The following is a 22,679-nucleotide window of genomic DNA, read 5'->3' on the forward strand; positions in this document are numbered from 1 at the left end:
AATTTGCCTTTCTCTGGTGGTCACCTTTATTGGAGGTTATTAATATCGTGAATACATTCCTGTTCAGTGCCTTGTGAGTTGTACCTGGTAGTGCTGTATTTTGTGCCTTTAAATCAACCCAGGAGAGAGAGAACTACATAACCAGACACCCAGAGAAGAGAGACCATGGGGAGACAAAGAAGCAGCCCGCATATGAAAGAAAAGCAGGCATCACCAGAAAAGGAAGTAAACGAAATGGAGGCAAGCAACCTTCCAGAAAAAGAATTCAGAGAAATGGTCATAAGGTGGCTGAAAAGAATGGAAGACAAATTCGACAATATGAGCAAGAACCAAGAGGAAATGAAGAAGAACCAAGAAGAAATGAAAAATGACATCGCTGCTGTAAAGAACTCAATAGAAAGCATCAAGAGTAGACTAGAAGAAGCAGAGGACCGCATCAGTGAGCTAGAAGACAAGATGGAAAAAAATACCCAAGAAAAGCAACTTCTAGAAAAAAAAATTAAAAGGCAGGAGGAGAGTCTAAGGGAACTTTGGGACAACACGAAACAAAACAACATCCGCATAATAGGGGTTCCAGAAGGAAAGGAAGCTGAGCAAGGAATAGAAAACCTCTTTGAAGAAATAATGACAGAAAATTTCCCAGATATAGGGAAGAAAAAACCCACACAAATCCAAGAAGCTCACAGAGTCCCAAGCAAAATGAACCCCAAAAGACCGACGCCAAGGCACATTATAATTAAATTGGCAAACACCAACGACAAAGTAAGAATCTTAAAAGCAGCAAGAGAGAGACAGAAAGTTACATACAAAGGAACCCCCATCAGACTAGCAACTGATTTCTCAACAGAAACTCATCAGGCCAGAAGGGAATGGAATGAAATATACAAAGTCATGCAAAGGAAGGGGCTGAATCCAAGAATACTGTACCCAGCAAGGCTGTCAATCAAAATTGAAGGTGAAATCAGGAGCTTCACAGACAAAAAAGGACTAAGGGAATTTATTACCACCAAACCAGCAATGCAAGAAATGCTAAAGGGTCTACTGTAAAAAAAAAAAAAAGAAAGAAAGAAAGAAAGAAAGAAAGAAAGAAAGAAAGAAAGAAAGAAAGAAAGAAAGAAACAGGAAGCGAAGAAGTAACACAGGGGTAAAGAATAGGAATGGCGACAAATAAGTACCTATCAATAATAACTTTAAATGTAAATGGATTAAATGCCCCAATCAAAAGACATAGGGTAACAGATTGGATAAGAAAACACGACCCATATATCTGCTGTCTACAAGAAACCCACCTCAGAAAAAAAGACGCACACAGACTGAGGGTGAAGGGATGGAAAAAGGTTTTCCAGGCAAATGGAACTGAAAAAAAAGCTGGGGTAGCAATACTTATTTCTGACAAATTAGATCTCAAACTGAAGGACATAACAAGAGATAAGGAAGGCCATTTCATAATACTAAAGGGAGCAATCCAACAAGAAGAAATAACTCTGGTAAACATATATGCACCCAATACAGGAGCACCCAAATACATAAAAAAACTCCTGGAGGATATCAAGGGAGACATTGACAGCAATACAATCATAGTAGGAGACTTTAATACCCCACTATCACCATTGGACAAATCCTCTAAACAAAACATCAGCAAAGAAACATCAATCCTAAATGACTCACTAGACCAGATGGAATTAATTGACATCTTCAGAACATTTCACCCCAAAGCCACAGAATATACATTCTTCTCAAGCGCACATGGGTCATTTTCAAAGATAGACCATATGTTGGGACATAGGCAAAGTCTCTTCAAATTCAAGAAGATAGAAATCATATCAAGCATCTTCTCAGACCACAGTGGCATAAAACTGGAAATCAACTACAATAAAAACAACCCAAAGAAATCAAACACATGGAGACTAAACAGCATGCTATTAAACCATGACTGGGTTACCAGAGAGATCAAAGAAGAAATAAAAAACATCATGACAACAAATGACAATGAAAACACTACAATCCAAAATCTATGGGACACAGCGAAAGCAGTCTTGAGAGGGAAGTTCATAGCTCTACAAGCCTACTGCAAAAAACAAGAAACAGGGGTAATAAATTACCTAACCCAACAACTCAAAGAGTTAGAAAAAGAGCAACAAGAAAAGCCCAGTGTAAGCAGAAGGAAGGAAATAATAAAGATCAGAGCACAGATAAACGACATAGAGACCAAAGAAACAATACAAAAGATCAACAAAACCAAGAGCTGGTTCTTTGAAAGGATAAACAAGATTGATGAACCTCTAGCCAGGCTCACCAAGAAGCAAAGGGAGAGGACCCAAATAAACAAGATCAGAAATGAAAGAGGTGAAATAACAACAGATCCCGCCGAAATACAAAGGATTGTTAAAAAATACTACGAACAACTCTATTCCAACAAACTGGACAACCTGGAGGAAATGGACATATTCCTAGAAAAATATAACCTTCCAAAACTCAATCAGGAAGAATCTAAACAGCTCAACATGCCAGTAACTATGGAAGAAATTGAAGCAGTCATCAAAGAGCTTCCGGCAAACAAAAGCCCGGGGCCAGATGGCTTCACAGGAGAGTTCTACCAAACATTCAAGGAAGAACTAAAACCTATCCTCCTCAGACTATTCCAAAAAATTCAAGAGGAAGGAACACTTCCAAGCTCCTTCTATGAAGCCAGCATCACCCTAATACCAAAACCAGATAAAGACAACACAATGAAAGAGAATTACAGGCCAATATCCCTCATGAATGTAGATGCCAAAATCCTCAACAAAATTCTAGCAAATCGGATCCAGCAGTACATCAGAAAGATCATACACCATGACCAAGTAGGGTTTATCCCAGGAATGCAAGGATGGTTCAATATCCGCAAATCAATAAATGTGATACATCACATAAACAAATTGAGAGATAAAAATCACATAGTCATATCAATTGATGCAGAAAAAGCATTTGACAAAATCCAACACCCTTTCTTGATAAAAACTCTCAACAAGGTGGGAATAGAAGGATCATACCTCAACATCATAAAAGCTATATATGATAAACCCACAGCTAACATCATACTCAATGGGCAAAAACTAAAACCATTTCCCCTAAGAACAGGAACAAGACAGGGATGCCCACTCTCACCACTCCTGTTTGACATAGTACTGGAAGTATTAGCCACTGCAATTAGACAAGAAGAAGAAATAAAAGGCATCCAAATTGGAAAAGAAGAAGTAAAGCTGTCCTTATTTGCAGATGACATGATATTGTACATAAAAAACCCGAAAGACTCCATCAAAAAACTAACAGACTTAATAAATGAATTCGGCAATGTAGCAGGATACAAAATTAACACCAAGAAATCTATGGCATTTCTATACACCAACAATGAACTTACAGAAAGAGAGACTAAAAAAGCAATCCCATTTTCCATCGCACCAAAAAAATTAAGATACTTAGGAATAAACCTAACCAAGGAGGTAAAAGACCTATATGCGGAAAACTACAGGACACTGAAAAAAGAGATAGAGGAAGATGTAAACAGATGGAAGAACATACCATGTTCATGGATTGGTAGAATCAACATCATTAAAATGTCCATACTACCCAAAGCAATCTATAGATTCAATGCACTCCCCATTAAAATACCAACGGCGTATTTCACAGACCTAGAAAGAACTCTCCAAAAATTCATCTGGAATAAAAAAAGACCCCGAATAGCCACAGCAATCCTGAGAAAGAAGAATAAAGTAGGAGGGATCTCAATACCAGATTTCAAGCTGTATTACAAAGCCACTGTCATCAAAACAGCCTGGTACTGGCACAAGAACAGACATATAGATCAATGGAACAGAATAGAGAATCCAGATATCGACCCAAACCAATATGCGCACTTAATATTTGACAAAGGAGGCATGAGCATACAATGGAGTCAAGACAGTCTCTTTAATAAATGGTGTTGGGAAAATTGGACAGATACATGCAAAAAAATGAAACTAGATCACCAACTTACACCATACACAAAAATAAACTCAAAATGGGTACAGGACTTAAATATAAGACGGGAAACCATAAAAATACTAGAGGAATCCACAGGCAGCAAAATCTCAGACATTTGCCAAAAGAACTTTTTCAGTGATACTGCCCCTAGGGCAATGGAAGCCAAACAGAAAATAAACAAATGGGACTACATCAAAATAAAAAGCTTTTGCACAGCAAAAGAAACCATCAACAAAACAACAAGAAACCCCACTGTATGGGAGAACATATTTGCAAATGGTATCACTGATAAAGGTTTAATTTCCAACATCTACAGGCAGCTTATACAACTTAATAAAAGGAAGATAAATGATCCAATAAAAAAATGGGCAACGGACCTAAATAGAAGCTTTTCGAAAGAAGACAGAAGGAAGGCCAAGAGACACATGAAAACATGCTCAAAGTCACTAATTATCCGAGAGATGCAAATCAAAACAACAATGCGATACCATCTCACACCTGTCAGAATGGCTATCATCAACAAATCAACAAACGACAAGTGTTGGCGAGGATGCGGAGAAAAAGGAACCCTCGTGCACTGCTGGTGGGAATGCAGACTGGTGCAGCCACTGTGGAGAACAGTATGGAGTTTCCTCAAAAAACTGAAAATGGAACTCCCATTTGACCCAGTAATCCCACTCCTAGGAATATATCCTAAGAAACCAGAAACACCAATCAGAAAGGATATATGCACCCCTATGTTCATAGCAGCACAATTTACAATAGCTAAGATTTGGAAACAGCCTAGGTGCCCATCAGCAGATGACTGGATCAGAAAACTATGGTACATCTACACAATGGAATACTACGCTGCCGTAAAAAAGAAGGAATTACTACCATTTGTAGGCACTTGGATGGAATTAGAGAACATTATGCTAAGTGAAATAAGCCAGTCAATGAAAGAAAAATACCACATGATCCCACTCATTTGGGGATAATGAAAAACATTATAAACTGATGAACAAAAAGATAGTTACAGAGGCAGTAAAGCATCAAACAGACTGTCAAATTACAGTGGTAAGGTTAGGGAGAGGTGGGGGAAATAAGAGATCAACTGAAGGACTTATATGCATGTATATAAGAGTAACCAACGGATGCAAAACATTGGGGGGTGAGGGCATGTATGGGAGTGGGGTGGGGGTGGGGGGCAATGGTAAGATATGTACACATATAATACCTTAATAAAAATTTGAAGAAAAAAAAAAAAAAGAAATATCAACTATCAACCATGGTGCTCGCCGATGGGTGGATTACTGGTTCCATTGTGCTTTTCCTCTTTGTGCTTTCCTATGTTTTCCACTTTTTTTTTTTTCATTGAATGTGAATTACCTCTATCATCCCATACACAAAACAGTTACAAAAGTGCTTTTGTGTACTATCACTAAGGTGGCTGGAGCAAAAAGAAAAGAGAACTAGTGTTTGTAAGTTTTTAAAATAAACATTGCCAGCAGAATCTTACATCTCAGCATGAGCCACTTTAAGTATACATGCTACTTCTAAAGTTACAATATCATTGGTAAGTGACATACAGGGCAGATCAACAATATAATATTTGTACTTTGTGCTCGAATCTCTCTCAGACATGGAACCCTGGGGAAGTTTATCATCTGTCAAATGTTGGTTTTCAACTTGAATTAGCCTTCCCTTGATCTTTATAACTTATATCAACTAAAAGACTATCTACTTTATTTGTCCACAGAAGTACAATAAATAAAATAAAACAAATGGAGATAACTTCCCATTTATTATGTATTATAGCTGCAGAATTACATGGTTAAAGATTAAAGAAAGATGTCAAGAAATGGTGTTTGTGGGCATGAAAAATGCAATTATCACTGTCTCATGGATCTAATAAGCAGTATAAAGTAAAATTAAAACAGAACTAGATATTTGGCTTTAAATGAAAACCAGGGCATATTTGAAGACCAAGCTTTATAATTTCATCCCTGTTTTCATGGCTGGATAAAACCTACTGGCAGTAAAAAGGATTGAAGTTTCTTCACCCATACCTCCCTTAACAAAGCACTAAGGTGGCCTCTATAAATTACATATGGAAGGTTAAGATTGTTCTAAATTTTGGAGAGCTAAATTTTATTTTCTTAATTTCCTCCTGAACTAATTATTTTTCTGCAAAAAGCTTTATTATTTCTATTTAGTCCATGGCATGGGAGAGGACTCCAGTGTGGTTAAAACGCTGCCTAGTGGTTGAAGGGAAAGGCTCTAGCACAAGCCAGATGCCAGGGAGATGGAGAGGGGTCCCTCAAAGGCCTATGGGCTCCAAAGGCTCCTAGTCATGTTTGCAGGTGAGCCTTTCGAAGAGATACTAGCCCTGGCCAGCCTGTGGAGGTTAGTCAGGTGGTTGCCCATCTTCTCAATGAGTTTCACCTCCTCATCCACGAAACAGTTCTCCAGGAAATCACAGAGATGAAGGTCTGTGCAGACAGAACCGAAGGCATGCAGTTCCAAGAGAGCCTGGTTCAGGTTCTTCTCCATGACCATGGCAGCTTCCATAGCATCCCCAAGTTTTACCCCTCTCATCTTGGGAAGCGTTTCTGCAGGTCCTGGAAGAGGGCTTGGTTGCCACACTTGTTTTGCATTTACAAGAGATGCTTGGCACCCTCAAGCTTCTCCTGAGCCAGCTCCCAGAAGGAGTGACCCACACCCTCCGGAGCCACATTGTCTAGGTCAGAATAGAAGTCCAGAGAAAGGAGAGTATAGGACACCCTCAGATGCCAGTTGACCAGGCGGTTGACAACAGACTCCACCTCAGTGGAATATTTCTGACTAATTTGGGAGCTCATGGTTGCTTAGCAATAAGGAGCTAAGCTCAAAAAAAATGGTGTTGGCTGGTCTCAGAGGCTGAGGGTGGCTGAGATCATTCCAAAGGTGGTGACTGGAAAAGAGGTTGGAAGGTGGTCAGAGGCTAGAAGGTGGGTATGTCCTGCCCAAATATTGTTGAAGCAAGAGACAAATCCTGGGGGCTGCTGAGAGCATTGCCTCCTCCTGCTCTAATTCTGTATAGAGGTGAGTCAACAAGAGGCAAGCTCGCTTCTGTCCCTGGTCTTCCTCAGCTTCTCTTCTCTCAGGCTTCTCCCTTATTTTATCCCCAAGTTTGACAGTTCAACCAAGCAAGGCCAGGGGCCCTCTTGACATATGAAGGATAGGTGAGGAGACAAGTTTAGTGCCCTCTCCCATCAAGGCAAAAGTGGGTGAGATGAGCATCAAGGGTAGTTTGGGGAAGGGATGTGAAGGATGAAGACAGATGGAGAGTCAGAAAAGGAACCTTCATTTCCTGAGAAGCATATGGAAGGAAAAGGACCAGACCTCTTATAAGGGGAGAATTATGGAAATGCTGCATGTGTCTGAGTTCGGGGTTTCATTTGCACTACATGAGAGCATGATCTTTTATTCCCACCAAAGAAACCTATCCAAAATTAGCCAGGCACTTCTTTCAACCCCCTCCAGTTTGGCTCAGGGGTCTCACTAAAATCCCAAGACTGGTTCTGGTCTGACCTCTTGAGGCTTATCATAAAACATCTGTCTTTCTCCTGGAGTCTGAGGTCCTAATCTCTCAGCCACAACACTTCATCATATATTGATGATGAATCCTCCCCCTGAAAGAATCCGTTCTGCAATTTGGTGGAAGAACCAACCAGACCATTTGGTTCTTACAAATAAACTAACCCATGGAACATGGAATGTTCACCTTCTCAGCCAGTTATTTCATGCTGGAGAGACAGATCTTTGCATTTATCAAGTGTCCACTAGATTGGGTGCCAAAAAAGTTCATGGGGGTAAGACCATGAGAACGACACACAGATGAAATTCTTCTAGTGTCAAAACAAGCTCTATGAGGACAAATGTACTTGGAGCTTGACTCCATCTCTTCTGTCTTATGGTGGGTTACTACAGTTCATCAGGAAAATAGTTTGGAATTTGCAAAATCTCCAAATCCTCCCTGAGGAGTCTGTGCTTCTTGGCTTCCCTACTGCACCTTTGTGAACCTAAGATAGGTTTATTAACCACCCTCTTGGTTGCACCACTATTATTATTCCCATTAGAGTAAAATAGTGCAGAAAAATAGAACCTGTGTTTACATTTCCTGTTTCAGGTAAACAATTTCATCTGAAGAGAATAGCAGATGCTGTTTTCCCATGACTATATTCCTCTCAGTACCCAGGCTAGAGGGCCTACAAAATAGAAGCATCTTTCCCAACAGCACTCCCCACATGCCCTCTTTCCTCACCCTATAGCTATCTCTCCAACTTTCCTCCTCCTTGGTGAGTGCACACAGAGGAAACCAAAGGGGTCTCTGGTCAGTGTTTCTCAATGGTTATAGCATCGGCCTGTGCACCGAAGGGTCGCAGGTTCGATTCCCCATCAAGGGAAGGTCCTGGTCCTGGTTGGGGCATGTGGGGGAGGCAATCAATAGATGTGTCTTTCTCACATGGATGTTTCTCTCTTCCCCCCTCCTTTCCACTCTCTCTAAAAATCACTGGAAAGAAGGGTGTCCCTTAGGTGAGGATTAACATAAGATATGTACAGAGTTATGTAACAATTCAAGGGTTTAAATGGTTCCCAAGCTAATATGACTCTCCCCTAACTTCCTTTTCTGACTCCCCTGACCTACCTGGGGTCCTGTCTGCTTCCCATACTAGGTACCAAATCACAGTCATGGAATTTTAAAGTGGCAAGAAAGAGGATGAAACTTTGATCTGGGAAGAGGAACTACCTTGCTACTTCAGCGGCAAGTTGATGACAAAGCTGGGCCTGAAACCCTCCTGTGTTTTTATTCACAGACATATGCTCTTTTGAGATTCAATCCTTGGATATAAACAATAACAGGCTGTCAAGTTACCAAAATTAAACTAAGTCAAAATAGGATAAGCCTTGGTTGGCCATAACATCATTGAAAGGAGACTATAAACTTTCTCATTCCCAAGAGTCTCAGGGGGTCTGAGTAGCGTCTAGGTCTAGGAACACAATGGATATGTTCAGTCACATGAAACCTTCCTTCCCTCCACTATCTACCTAGTGGCCATTCGCAGCATGACTCATTCCTAGCACTGTTCAGCTTCTGGCCTCTGTAAAATCATAGGTGCTCAGGAAAGGAAGGGGCCTTAAAGAGCATACAGAATAACCGTCTGGGTGCATCTGAGATCACATATGTTAGAAGCAGCTGCAGGTCTGAAGGCACCACCTGATGTTTAAGCCCATGCCTGTGTCCACAGATCCTGGTGAGGCCTAAAGATTTGGCAGTTATCTGGTGAGTTAATCTGAATAGGAATTAAACTATGTATTTTAAGCCAGAATGTTCACTATGCCACTTGAATTAATCTACTTGGCAGTCTACTCTGCAACACTCATGTAGTAGAACTGGGGAGTACTCTCTACTTATCTGATTTTCAAGTATGAAATCCTGTGGGTATACCTCTGCTCCACAGGATGTCCTAATGTAGCCATTCAGCCCCTGGACCATTTCCTCAGCCCATGCTGGCCCTGGACCAGAGATGTGCTTCCTCCCAACCCAACACGGATGCTGTGGGAAGCCTGGTACAGTGACCTGTGCTGTGCCGACCCCACCACTCATCTGCTCACTGGGACAGTGCCTCCTTTGTACCATTGTTTGTTTTTTGGCTGTTTGGGTTTTTTGGTGGTTGTTTTTTTAAACTGTTCCTTCTCCCCAGCTTTAACCACATTCCCTCAGGGCCTCAGTTGAAGCCAGCCCTGCCCAAGCACATTACCACAACGGAATTTGTGATTATCTCTAAGTAGGCCATGGACATCTTTTCAGATGACCCTTCTGAAGTGAGAGAGTCCTGGGAAATCCAGTCACTTCCCCTCAAACGGAAGCGCAAGCCTCTGGAAAATTCCACAACCCTGGTTCCTGGTTACTGGAAGAATAGGGACAAGGAGAGTGTTAGGTTGATGCCTAATCTTTAGGGCAGTGGTCGGCAAACTCATTAGTCAACAGAGCCAAATATCAACAGTACAACGATTGAAATTTCTTTTGAGAGCCAAATTTTTTAAACTTAAACTTCTTCTAACGCCACTTCTTCAAAATAGACTCTCCCAGGCCGTGGTATTTTGTGGAAGAGCCACACTCAAGGAGCCAAAGAGCGGCATGTGGCTCACGAGCCGCAGTTTGCCGACCACTGCTTTAGGGCATCGATTGGGTTCTTTTGAGTGAGTTAGGGTAAATCTCCAGGAAGTGGAATTCTCAAACTGGAATAGTTACTATAACAACATGAAGATAATCTCAGGGCAAACTGTAGAGGGAAAAAAAAGGCAAATGTGTGTTCATTTCTTAAGGTTATAAAGTAGAAACCTCCTTCAGGTCCAGGAGTCTTTCTTCAGATGAGCCCCTCCTAGGCCTTTATAATAAAATCAAAGACCTTCTATTCATGGTTAAAATTTCCCTATTTGAACCATATTTGATGAGCCAAATCTTTCTTTCACATATTTTTTTCTTGAAAAGTTTGTTTTCTTAAATGTTTGTTACTTTAACTACGTCAAAGCAGCTCAGTTTAAATATACAGAATGTACCAGGAAACCAGACATGTAATCATTAAGGGCAAAATGTATATAAGTCATGTTTACTTGAGAGTTCATGACACCAAAGAGAAAAACATTCCTGGCCCACCTCTGGTCAATAGACTTTTTGCTCTGGAGACCAGAGTCCCCCCTTGTGGTCTCAAAGTTCCAGAGTGATAACTTTGGATACTTTGGGGTCCTGAGGGGCCTAACCTTTGCCCTTCTCTTGAGTGGAAGTGGCTTGGGATGGGGAAGATAAGAGACCACTTGCAGCCTCTGGATGGGCAGAGTAGAGGTGCCCTGGACCATTCATGACAGGATGCAGACCTCCTGAATCTTCAGGAGTTTGCCTGGTTAATGGCCACATCCAGCTTTTGCTGTAAAGGCCACTGCTCTAGGTGAGGGAGGCTGAAGGCAAGTGACCAAAGCTACTACTCAGAGGGGAAAAGACCTAGCATGGCAAACTCCAATGATTGATTGATTGATTGATTGATTGATTTTTGTTAATGTTCCCCCGAGGATATTTTTCCATTGATTTTTCTTTTAGAGAGAGTGAAAGGGAGGGGGAGAGACAGAGAGAAACACCCACGGGTGTGACAGAGAGACACATTGATTGGTTGTCTCCTGCACATGTCCCGATCAGGATAGGGGATCGAGGTACGTGCCCTTGACCGGAGTCAAACCCAGGACCCTTCAGTCAGCGGGCCGACACTGTTATCCCCTGAGCCAAACTGGCTGGGGCAAGGATTTTATCTTATATGTTGAATCTTACTAGTGTCTAGCAAAATGTCTGGTCCTTAGGAAGTGCTCAGTAAACATTTGTTAAATTAAGAAATGATTGATTTATAAGACCAAGTCAAAGATTTAAGCCTGGGGATAAGGAAGGCAAAAGGAAATCTAAGGGGATTAGTCAGAAACTAGGGAACCTTAGTAAGTTTCAGAATCATTATCTCAACAGAGAAAGTTCCTTTAACCCAAGACCCAGGTCCAAATGCAACACCCACTATGGTTGTGACATGTGGGTTAGCTTATTGACACTTGAACTTTCTCATGGCAAATTAGATAGTGGCTTGAGCTAAAATATTGCCAATGGGGAGAGAGAAGGGATGAAATAGAAATGTAGGAAAGGCTGGATGGAGAGAATTTGGAGACTAAAAGTATTTAGTTGTCAAAGAATAGTGACTCAAAGGTGAAAATAATATGGAGACAATTTCTAGTTCACAGGATTGCTGTAAGGAGTAGATGAATTAACCAACACACAGAGTTCCTGGAATAGTATTGAGTGCCATTGGGTAGATTCTTAATAAAAGCAGCTTTGTCCTCATTGTCCCTCTCCATTTTCATTACAGGTATGGCTATCCTACCTAGACACCTCAGAGTGCCTACTCCAAGGAAGCTCTGTCACTGATGTCTTTATCTGAATCTAATGATTGAAGGTCATGGGCATACCCCTATATCTGCTCGTTTCCACTGAACAGATAGAAATAAAAGTAGAAGTGTCTTCTCTCCAGGGCACTGGAAAACTCTGAAAGCCATTCTCTGAAAGCCATTCTCTCACAGTCAGAATGTTTTCTTTGTTCCTTTGAGACAGAACCAACATCTCTGTGAGAGACAAAGAGGCAGCTGACTCAAGCTGAGTAGATGCTCTGGGCCGGGTGATGGCTGCACAGTGGTAGCTGGGGCTGCAGCCCTGAGATTTCAAAACTTGCTGTGTGGTGGTATACATCATGACAGCATGTGGAAGACTTTTTTATTTTTTTTAATATATTTTATTGATTTTTTACAGAGAGGAAGGGAGAGGGATAGAGAGTTAGAAACATCGATGAGAGAGAAACATTGATCAGCTGCCTCCTGCACACTCCCCACCGGGTATGTGCCCGCAACCAAGGTACATGCCCTTGACCGGAATCGAACCTGGGACCCTTGAGTCCGCAGGCCGATGCTCTATCCACTGAGCCAAACCGGTTAGGGCATGGAAGACTTTTTTAAAAACTGAACACATGCATTTCCAAATGTCAGGTTCTCATTCAACCTCAAACCTCCCCAAAAACACTCATACTGAGCTCTCCTGTGATGTCTTCAGGGCCCTCAGCAAACACAGAAGGATCAGATACAAGTATGGCCACTTTCCTGATTCTTTCCCCAGAAATATATTCACACACTCATTTAGTCAACAAACACTTACTGAACTCCTACCTTGTGCCATGCACTGTGCTGGAAGTTGGGGCTTAAAAGAAAAAAAGTAAGGCCATATTCCTTTCCACAACCTTATAGGAAAGACAGATGAACCAAAGACTGGGATGTTGTGTGATGTGTTAGAGTGAGTTGCTGCAAGCAGCCCCAGGAGCACAGAGGAGGGTCACAGAGCCCCGGCAGCGTTTCAGAGAAGACTTCCTGGAGGACAAGAAAGAGTTGGCTGGGTGAAGAGGGCAGCAGGGCCTTCAGGTAAAGGAGCAGCAAGTGGATGTCCAAAGGCAAGTAAGACCATGGCTCAGTGGTTCTCACCCTAGCTGCACATTGAAACCATTGGCAGAGCTTTTAACAATTGCTGATGCCCAGGCCTTCACACAGACCCATGAAGTCAGAATCATTGGAGGTAGGGCCCAAGAATCACTCTGAAAAGCACCCCAAGTATATGTAACCAGAGTTAAGGGCCCCTGGTCTAAGGAAGAGTCACCAACACAAAATCTTTGGAAAAGAAAAGCACAAAGAGTACTCCAATAGCTTACTCTACCAATATTCTGAAACACTGGCTCTTAGAGTCTATGCAAAGTGTACAAGATCAAGGGATACACTGACCTATTCTTAAGTCTGTAACAGTTCTACCACACAGCCCCCACCAAAATCCTAAATCAATGAAGTATGTGGGTCTCAGTCACTTCCTGTCCCCCATACTCACTCCTCTGCCCACCCACTTGCCCCTTCCAGGAGTAGTAGCTCATGAAAAATCACTTGCCATTCTTAATGGAGTGTACTGTGGTCCTACAGTCCAATAATATTCTCCTCATAGCTCTAATGAGGACCTACTTGTAAATACTAATTTTAGAAAACTTAAGAGAAGTCTTCCAGGTCAAACACAAAACTCCAGACACAATACAACAAGTGCCTTTGAAAAAGTAAATAATAAACCAATAAATCAAACTTGGCCATTTTCCTAGAGACTTGGATGAAAACATAGAAATCATGTCCCAGTCTGAAAGGGAAAGGACTACCTTGGACCAAGCGACTGGCCAATCACTCTCATCCACGAGAAGTCAAATGTGGAAATGGGTGTGAATCCCAGTTCAGCCACTCATTGCACCATGTTGGGCACAATACTTAACTGCTGTAAACCTGTTCTCTTCTCCATGAAATAGCTATAATCACATCTACCTGATGTGGTTGCTCTTGGCTTAAAGGAGCATATATGCAAGGTACCCAGCATAACAAGTATCCAGTATCTGACAGCTGGCTGATCAATCAGTGATAACTCTTATAACCAGGATTTATTTGACATTATACTTTATTATCAGAAGCTGTGTTACAGGAGTGGAAATAACACAGGAAGTAGAAGGATGGGCCAGGTCGAGGTTCTCCTCCTGCTGCCATTTCCTCTTGTCCCTGGAGGAAGCACATGACCCTCAAGACATCTCATTCTGCAGGCTGCTTCTGTCTGTCAAGGGTGGTTCCCAAATGCACATCTGAAGCCCCAATACCCAGATAATGACAGTATCTAAGAGTCTGCATCTCACCCTTTATTGGCCTGGGCCCAACCCATATATGATGCTCCATCACCTTTTATGTACTGACCTCTCTAATGACCAGCATTGGGAAACTGCCCTTCACTCAATTGGACTTTGCTAAAAAGGTTAGTTCCAAGACGGTATGTTAATGGAATTTGGTCGGATTAAGCAGGAACCTCTGGTAGGTTCTTAGCCTTTTTGTGCCATGGACCCCTTTAGCAGGTTGACAAAAATATCCATAAAGGCATAAGATAAAAGACACAGACTCACGTAGGAGTTCAGTTATCCTATCTAATAAAGAGGGAATATGCTAATTGACCATCATTCCGTCACAAAGATGGTTGCACCCACAGCTGAAGCCAAGTTCTCATAAGGAGCCTTAATGAGCAATCAGCAGGGACCTGAGTCTATGCCCTCCCCTGCCCTGTAGGGCTTGACAGGGGACCTCAGGCCACGCCTCCCACCTTGGCACCAGGCCTCGGGACCTCAGGCCACGATCCCCGTCCCGGCGCCTGGCCAGGAGACCTGAGGCCACGCCCCCTGCCCGGTGGGGCTTGATGGGGGACCTCAAGGTGCGCTTCCCATCCTGGTGCTGGGCTAGGGGACCTCAGGCTGCTCTCCCAGCACCAGGCTGGGGGACCTCAGGTCATGCCCCCCACCAGGTGGGGCTTGACAGGGGACTTCAGGCCGCACCCCCTGCCCTAGCACCGGGCCAGGGGACCTGAGGCTGTGCCCTCCTGCCTGATGGGGCTTGACAGGGGACCTCAGGCCGTGCTCCCCACCCAGCGGGGCTTGACAGGGGACCTGAAGGTGCACTCCCAGTGCTGGTTCAGGGGAACTCAGGCCAAGCTCCCTGCCCAGTGGGGCTTGACGGGGGACCTGAGGCTGTACCCCCCTCCCGGTGCTGGGCCAGGGGACTTGAGGCTGCGCCCCCCCGCCAGGTGGCTAGGCTTGATGGGGAACCTCAGGCCATGCACCCCACCCAGTGGGGCTTGACAGGGGATATCAGGCCATGTCCCACACCTGGTGGGGTTTGATGGGGGACCCCAAGCCATGCCCCCCACCCAGGTCTGGGCTGGGGGACCTCAGGCCATGCCCCCTGTCCTGGCGCCGGGCCAGGAGACCTGAGGCTACGTCCCCTGCCTGGCGGGGCTTGACAAGGTTGGGACTGGCCAGGTCTGGATCTAGCCCAATGGGGGCAGGGGCTGGCCGGGTCTGGGTCTCACATGATTTTCAGGTGCATGTGGGTGGGTGGGGACTTGACTCTGGGTCCCGTGGTGTGCCCCAGACTCTGACAGGAGGAAGATTTTCATATACATTTTACTAATTTTCTTTCATCTCTGACACTTCTATTATAGAGAAAGGGCAAATAGCAATATTAAATTATTTCCTCTAATTAATCCCCTTTTAATGTGCATGAATTTCGTGCACTGGGCCACTAGTACTGTAATATAATTCTATCAACATCCCATGAAATTCCATGGATTCTGTATTATAAACACCTGATGGCTGAACTCTCCATTGAAAGCTTGGGAAACTCTATGAGTTCACTCAGCTAGAAGTAAGAGAACCAGGGCAAGAGCCTCATTGTCCTATTTCTGGACCTGGACTCTCTCCACCAATTCTTTCTTTAATTTTAGAAAATTAAGAAAAACAAAACAACTCTTACTGCTTATGCATGGAAAAATCCTGAATTCTGCCTATCTGGCATGGCTCAGGGTTGAGCATTGACCTATGAATCAGGAGGTCATGGTTCAATTCCCGGTCAGGGCACATGCCCGAGTTGAGGGTGTGGGGCATGCATGAGGCAGCCGATCAATGATTCTCTCTCACCATTGATGTTTCTGTTTCTCTCTCCTCTCTGAAATCAATAAAATATATATTTTTTAAAATCCTGAATTTTGTCCATGTTGGAAGGTATGGACAAGACCCTGCTGCCGTATATATATTCATAAGAACTTACCTCATTTTATACAGGACTAGTGGACTGGTGCACAAAATCTGTGCACATTAAAAGGGAATTAATTAGAAGAAATATTTTAATATTGCTATTTGCCCTTTCTCTATAATAGAAGTGTCAGAGATGAAAGAAAATTAGTAAAATGTATATGAAAATTTCCCTCCTGTCAGAGTCTGGGGCTCGTCCCGGGACCCAGAGTCAAGTCCCCGCCCACACGCACGCACCCAAATTGCGAGAGACCCAGACCCAGCCAGCCCCACCCCTGTCAAGCCCTGCTGGGCAGGGGGCACAGCCTCAGGTCCCCCAGCCCATTCTCAGGTCCCCAGCCCTGGCTCGAAGGTGTGACAACCATTTGCATATTAGCTCTTAATTATATAGGATTGCAAAACCAGAAGAAGATTGTTTTCCAGCAAACATCTGGAAAAGCCGAAGGCCATAATAACTTGACTGAGGATTCATCTAATGCACTACTAAGTGGCAGCAGATGTCTTAGCTCCTGGAATTTGACCCATCATAACATTAGATTATAGACTAAATGGCTTTCAGGTGGCCTTTTTCAAGGAAGGAATGAATGAGCACTGTCATCTTTCTCTGCTAAGAAGGTTGATAGATATTTAACCTGAGGGCTTTAACCCCTGGCCACTCTCCTAGCTGAACCCTTTCACTCTTTCCTATGTTGGGGCAACATGATGGTTAAAAGTGTGAATTTGGAGTCATACCTCAGGGTTTAAATTCTCAGTTCAGCACTTTAGAGAAGTTGCTTGACTACCTCTTTCCACCTCAGGTTTTTAATCTCTAATAAGAACAGTACTAGTCCCTACCTTGCAGGGTATGGTGACAATTAGAGCTAATATGTGGAAAGCACTTATACAGAACCTGATGTGTTGTGTTTCAATAGTTAGGAGCTAGTATTATAATTTGTTCTAGGTTGAACCCTGCACCTTCCCCTCTATGTCCCTTATTGAATAAAGCAGATGTTAGGGCAGATATAATTAGAGGAATGACTGTGTTCAGGGAAGTCACCATGATCAGAGCAGACCTGTTTTGTTTCTCCAACATATATCAGCAAGATAAGTGACTTGACCACAGTCACACAAAGAGAAAATCCTGCATCTTCTCACCACCTAATCCATATATCTTTCTGCATCTGGTGGCCTACCCTCTGCCTTCTCTCTTGTTTCTATGGACACAGAACCCTTGCTCCTCTCAAAAGCTAGCCTCTCTAAATGTGCTCTGGATCCCATCATAGTCTCCTACTTAGGGTTGCTCTTGTAGTCTCCACCCACCGCTCCTACATGGTTAATATTTCTTCTGGACCAGCTCATCCTCATGTGCATGCTCTTAGTATCTCTCTTAACCTCCATGTCTACTTTCAGCTATTAACCATTTCTCTCCTTTCCTTCAATATTAAAGAGAGTTGGTACCTCCACTCCTTCCACCAACCAACTCAAATTTGGCTTCTATCCCCTCTACTCCATAGTGACTGCTCTTGTCAAGGTCACCAATGACCTCCGTATTGTTAAATCCAGCGGTCACTTCTTTATTTTTATCTTCTTTGACCTCTCGGCAAAGGTTGATGATTTCCTCCTTCTTGAAACATTTTCTTCCCTTGACTCTGTGATAGCTCACTGTCCTCTGTTCGTTCTGTTTCCTTTATTGACTCCTCCTTTACTTGACCTCTATAGGAGCAGCCGTGGGCAAACTACGGCCCGCGGGCCGGATCCGGCTGTTCTATCCGGTTCTCTTGCTCTCCCCTCCGCTCCTTTACTTTGAATTTATATTAGTTCACACAAACACTCCATCCATGCTTTTGTTCCGGCCCTCCAGTCCAGTTTAAGAACCCATTGTGGCCCTCGAGTCAAAAAGTTTGCCCACCCCTGGGTTAGAGGGTACCGGAGATCTGTCCTGAGCATACTTTCGTTCTATCACTGTATGCTTTCTCTCAGTAACTCCATCCAGTCCCATGGACTTTGAGACCATCTATGTGCTTATGATTCCCAAATCTCTGCCTCTAGCCCTGACTTTCCCCCCAAACTTGACTTGCATATCCAACTACCTTTTTAATGTTTCTACTTGGATGTCTAATAGACAACTCAGGCATAATTTATCCATGAAAAACTTCTTGAGTTTTACTCCCAAACTTTTTCCTTCCTCAGTCTTCCCAGTGTTAGTCATTGGCATGACCATCTACCCAGTTGTTCAACCTGTAAATCTAGGAGTCAGTCTTAATTCCCCTCTTTTCTCATTTTCTATATTTAATCCATAAGCATGTCTTGTCCACTTTATCTGCAAAGCATATTTCAAATCCATCCTCTTCTTTTCATTTTCAGTACAGTCCCTCTAGTCCAAGCCATCATTACCTGAACGACTACAATAGCTTCTCAGCTGATCCCTCTGAATGACTACAATAGCTTCTCAGCTGATCACTTTACAATTCATTCTTGGCATGGCAGCCTAAATGATCTTCTCATGCTCTTGCTTAAAACCCTCCCATAGCTTCCCATTGTACTTAAAATCCAAATTCCCCAAAGCAAGGTATAATATGGCTCCTGCCTACATCCAAACTCATTTTGAATCATTTTCCTCTTTGCCCTCTCCACTCCAGCCACACTGGTCTCTCTGTTCCCTGAAACACAAAATCTGCTCCCATCTTGGAACCCTTGGTAGGGTTCTAAGAATTTCCCAGGAAAGGGTTCTAAGAATTTCCTGGATGGGATTCTAAGTGTTTTTCTCTCTCAGAGAGTTTCCCAAGAAAACAATTCAAATAAAGTCTCAGAACTGGCTCTTGTTCCTGGAATGCTGTTCCCAATGATCCTTGCGTGACTGGTTTCTTTTTATCATTCACATCTCAGCCTAGATGTAAGTACTCAAATAGGCCCCTTACTAACCACCCAACTAAAGTAGCCTACCCAGTCACTACCTAGCATGTCACCCTATGCTCTCATGTATACTTTCCTGTCTCTGTATGTGACTCTTCCCTGGAAGGTAAGCCCCACAAGAGCTAAGGCATTGTCTTTCTTCTTCACCACTACATCTGCAGGACTTACCCTGGTAGTGCCTGAACATGGCAGTGCTTGACATGTGTTGTTGAATGGATGGGTGGATGAATGAGTTAGCAACAGAGCTAGGACTAGAACCCAGGCCTCCTGCCTTCCAGTTCAGAATTCTTTCCCCTGAGCCATATCAAGGTGCAGTTTTTATCAGTTTGATTGCTTTCTTCTGGTTCACCAGATGCTTGGTGCCATTCAATTCTCACCTTGTTCCAGCTCCTAGTGATAAAAGAAAATGGCCATAAGGGGGCAACAAGGAGAGGAAAGAAAAAGTGAAAAAATCATGAAGTATATAATAAATCCCACATGTAGAGAGAATTAAACATTCTATATTCATGTAATCATCCGGTCTCATTTAGTAAACACTTAGGCAATTTACCAGGGATATCAAGACAACTCTACTCTGAAGGATCTGACAGCCTCCAGAAGGAGACAGAGGCCTCAGTGTAATGGGCCTGAGAACAAAGTAGCATGGGCCTGTGGAAACACAGAGCAGAGTGAGGAAGACTGCCTGGAGCGGGCGAGAATTCAGAAAGACACTTCAGAGAGGGGAACTTTGGAGCTGACTCTTAAAGAGTGACTTCTCTGAGGTGTGAATTTCTGAGTCCTACATTTTTCTGAGTCCTACTATCTTAATTGTTTACAACAAATGTGTATTATTTTGGAATTTAAAAAAATAAAAAAAATTTACTTTGGGTGGTGGGTTTTAAATAAAATAAAGACTGGTTTAGAACACAGGTCGAATTGGTTTATGGTGCCTAGGAACTTGTGCATGGCTCTACATCACAGAAATATGTAGAGAGAATTTCCCTAAATTATATTATTTATGAATATTTGCAGGAAAAAATAAACTGAGACACAAAAAGATAATGTGATTTTTCTCATGCTGGGACTTCTTAGAATAGCACTTTGAGCTCCACAGTTATTGATTCAATGCTGAGGAATAAACATATAAAATACTGATCTCCAACTTACACATTTGGAAACCAATGACATTGCTTTGTGAAAAACGGAAACTGTTTAGAGTAGAGGGAAATACTCTTTTTTATGACATGAACAAGATTATTTCTTGGTGACAAATGTAATGCTGATATATATATATATATATATGAATGACACAGAACCCTAGGCAGTTTGGCTCAGTGGATAGAGCGTCGGCCTGCAGACTGAAGGGTCCTGGGTTCAATTCTGGTCAAGGGCACATTCCTGGGTTGCAGGTTCGATCCTCAATAGGGGGTGTGCAGAAGGCAGATGATCAATTATTCTCTCTCATCATTGATGTTTCTATCTCTCTCCCCCTCTCCCTTTCTCTCTGAAATAAAAAAAAAATTTAAAAAAGACACAGAAACTTACAAGCTAGTTCTTTCTCAGGAAAACAATTCAAGTAGAAGTCGTTTAAATATTACCTCTAGTTCCTTTTGCATATATTAGAATGTTCAATAAATTCTTTGAATGGGCAGGTCCCTTCCATTTATTTTACAAGTATTATTGGGCACTTACGTGGGGGTACAGCAGTAAGTCAATGAGACAAATTCTCTGCACTCACAGAGCTTATAGTCTAGTGGGGAAAACACAATAAACAAGAAAAGACATAAATAAAGGATATAGTTTTAGGTAAAGTGTAATCCTATATAATAAAAGCCTAATATGCAAATTGACTGAATGGCAGAATGACCAGTTGCTATGACACACACTGACCACCAGGGGGCAGACTCTCAATGCAAGAGCTGCCCCCAGGTCACAGGTCCCAGGCCAGCTAAGGCGGGTGCCAGCGGGGGCCCCCCAATTGTCCCTCTGGTCACCCCACAGATCAGCCCTGATCTCTGGCCAGGCCTAGGGACCTTACCTGTGCAGGAATTTCATGCACCGGGCCTCTAGTGTGTGTGTGTGTGTGTGTGTGTGTGTGTGTGTGTGTGTGTATGTATGTGTATATATATATATATATATATATATATATATATATATATATATATGGCTAAGTGACCATCTGATGGACCCACCAGCAGGTAGCTATGGCACACACTGACCACCAGGGGGCAGACGCTCAATGCAGGAGCTACTGAGCTGCAGTGACTTGATGGTAGTGGTTCTCAGGTGACACACCCTGGAACCAGAGAGGAGGGGGCCAATTCCTTGCGGGGCAGCACAATTCCACCTTTGGCCATGGGTTATGTTGTTGCTGCGGCACTGTCGGCCCTGAATCTGGTTTACTGCTGAGCTGCGGTGACCGCAGACGCCCTTAGAGCCAAGGTGCCGCCACAGGTGCAGCTGGCCAGGGAGGGACCACAGGAGGTTGCCTCCAGGGCATGTCCGGCCCATCTTGCCCAGTCCCACCACGCCAGCCACCTTCTAATTAATTTCCTTTCAGTGTGCATGAATCTGTACACAGGGCCACTAGTAAGTATATAATGAAGCAGGTTAAGTGATAGTGACAAGAGTACCATTTTTGAAACGCCTGGAAGGCCTTTTTAAAAAGTGACATTTGAACCCAGCTGGTGTGGCTCGATGGTTGAGTGTTGACCTATGAACCAGGAGGTCACTGGTTCAATTCCAGGACAGGGCACATGCCTGGGTTGCGGGCTTGACCCCCAGTAGGGTCCTTGCAGGAGGCAGCCGATCAATGATTCTCTCTCATCATTGATATTACTATCTCTCTCTCCCTTCCTCTCTGAAATCAATAAAAAAAATTTTTTTTAAATAAAATAAGTAAATAAAAAGTGACATTTGAGCAGGAATATTGGTCGGGGGAGGCATTCAGAGTTCTGAGGGGAAAGCATTACAGGAGGGACAACAAGAGTCAGTGCCCTGAACAAGAATAAGAATCCCTTCTTTTCCTGAAAAGGTAAATATCCCCAAAAAGAGCTCTCAAAGTTTAGTATGTTATGAATTCACTCTTGTTGCTGTTGTGTTTTTGTTTAGTTTTTATTTTTTAAAATCTTTATTGTTGAGATTATTACAGATGTCCCTCTTTTTTCCCCCCATAGCTCCCCTTCACCTGGTTCCCACCCCACCCCAGGCTCTCGCCACCCTATTGTCTGTGTCCATAGGTACTGCATACATGCATATAAACTCTTTGTCTAATCTCTTCCTGCACCCCCCACATCCCCTTCCCTCTGAGAATCTTCAGTCTGTTCCATTTCCATGCCCCTGATTCTATTATATTCACCAGTTAATTCTGTTCATTAGATTTTTTTATTCACTTGATTTTTAGATTCACTTGTTGATAGATATGTATTTGTTGTCACTTGTTTGTTCATAATTTTTTAACTTTACCTTTTTCTTCTTCTTCCTCTTCTTAAAGAATACCCTTCAGCATTTCATATAATACTGGTTTGGTGATGATGAACTTCTTTAGCTTTTTCTTGTCTGTGA

At 43.0% G+C, this 22,679-nt stretch overlaps 1 pseudogene across 1 annotated transcript; it reads right to left on the reverse strand.

Moving 5' to 3' along the window:
* Positions 1-6,309: 6,309 nt before the first annotated feature.
* LOC308241276 (ferritin light chain-like) lies at positions 6,310-6,842 on the reverse strand (annotated as a pseudogene). Its single transcript has one exon. The product of its transcript is annotated as a ferritin light chain-like (transcript).
* Positions 6,843-22,679: the final 15,837 nt, after the last annotated feature.

Source organism: Plecotus auritus (assembly GCF_963455305.1).
Source record: "Plecotus auritus genome assembly, chromosome: 2".
Taxonomy (NCBI): domain Eukaryota; kingdom Metazoa; phylum Chordata; class Mammalia; order Chiroptera; family Vespertilionidae; genus Plecotus; species Plecotus auritus.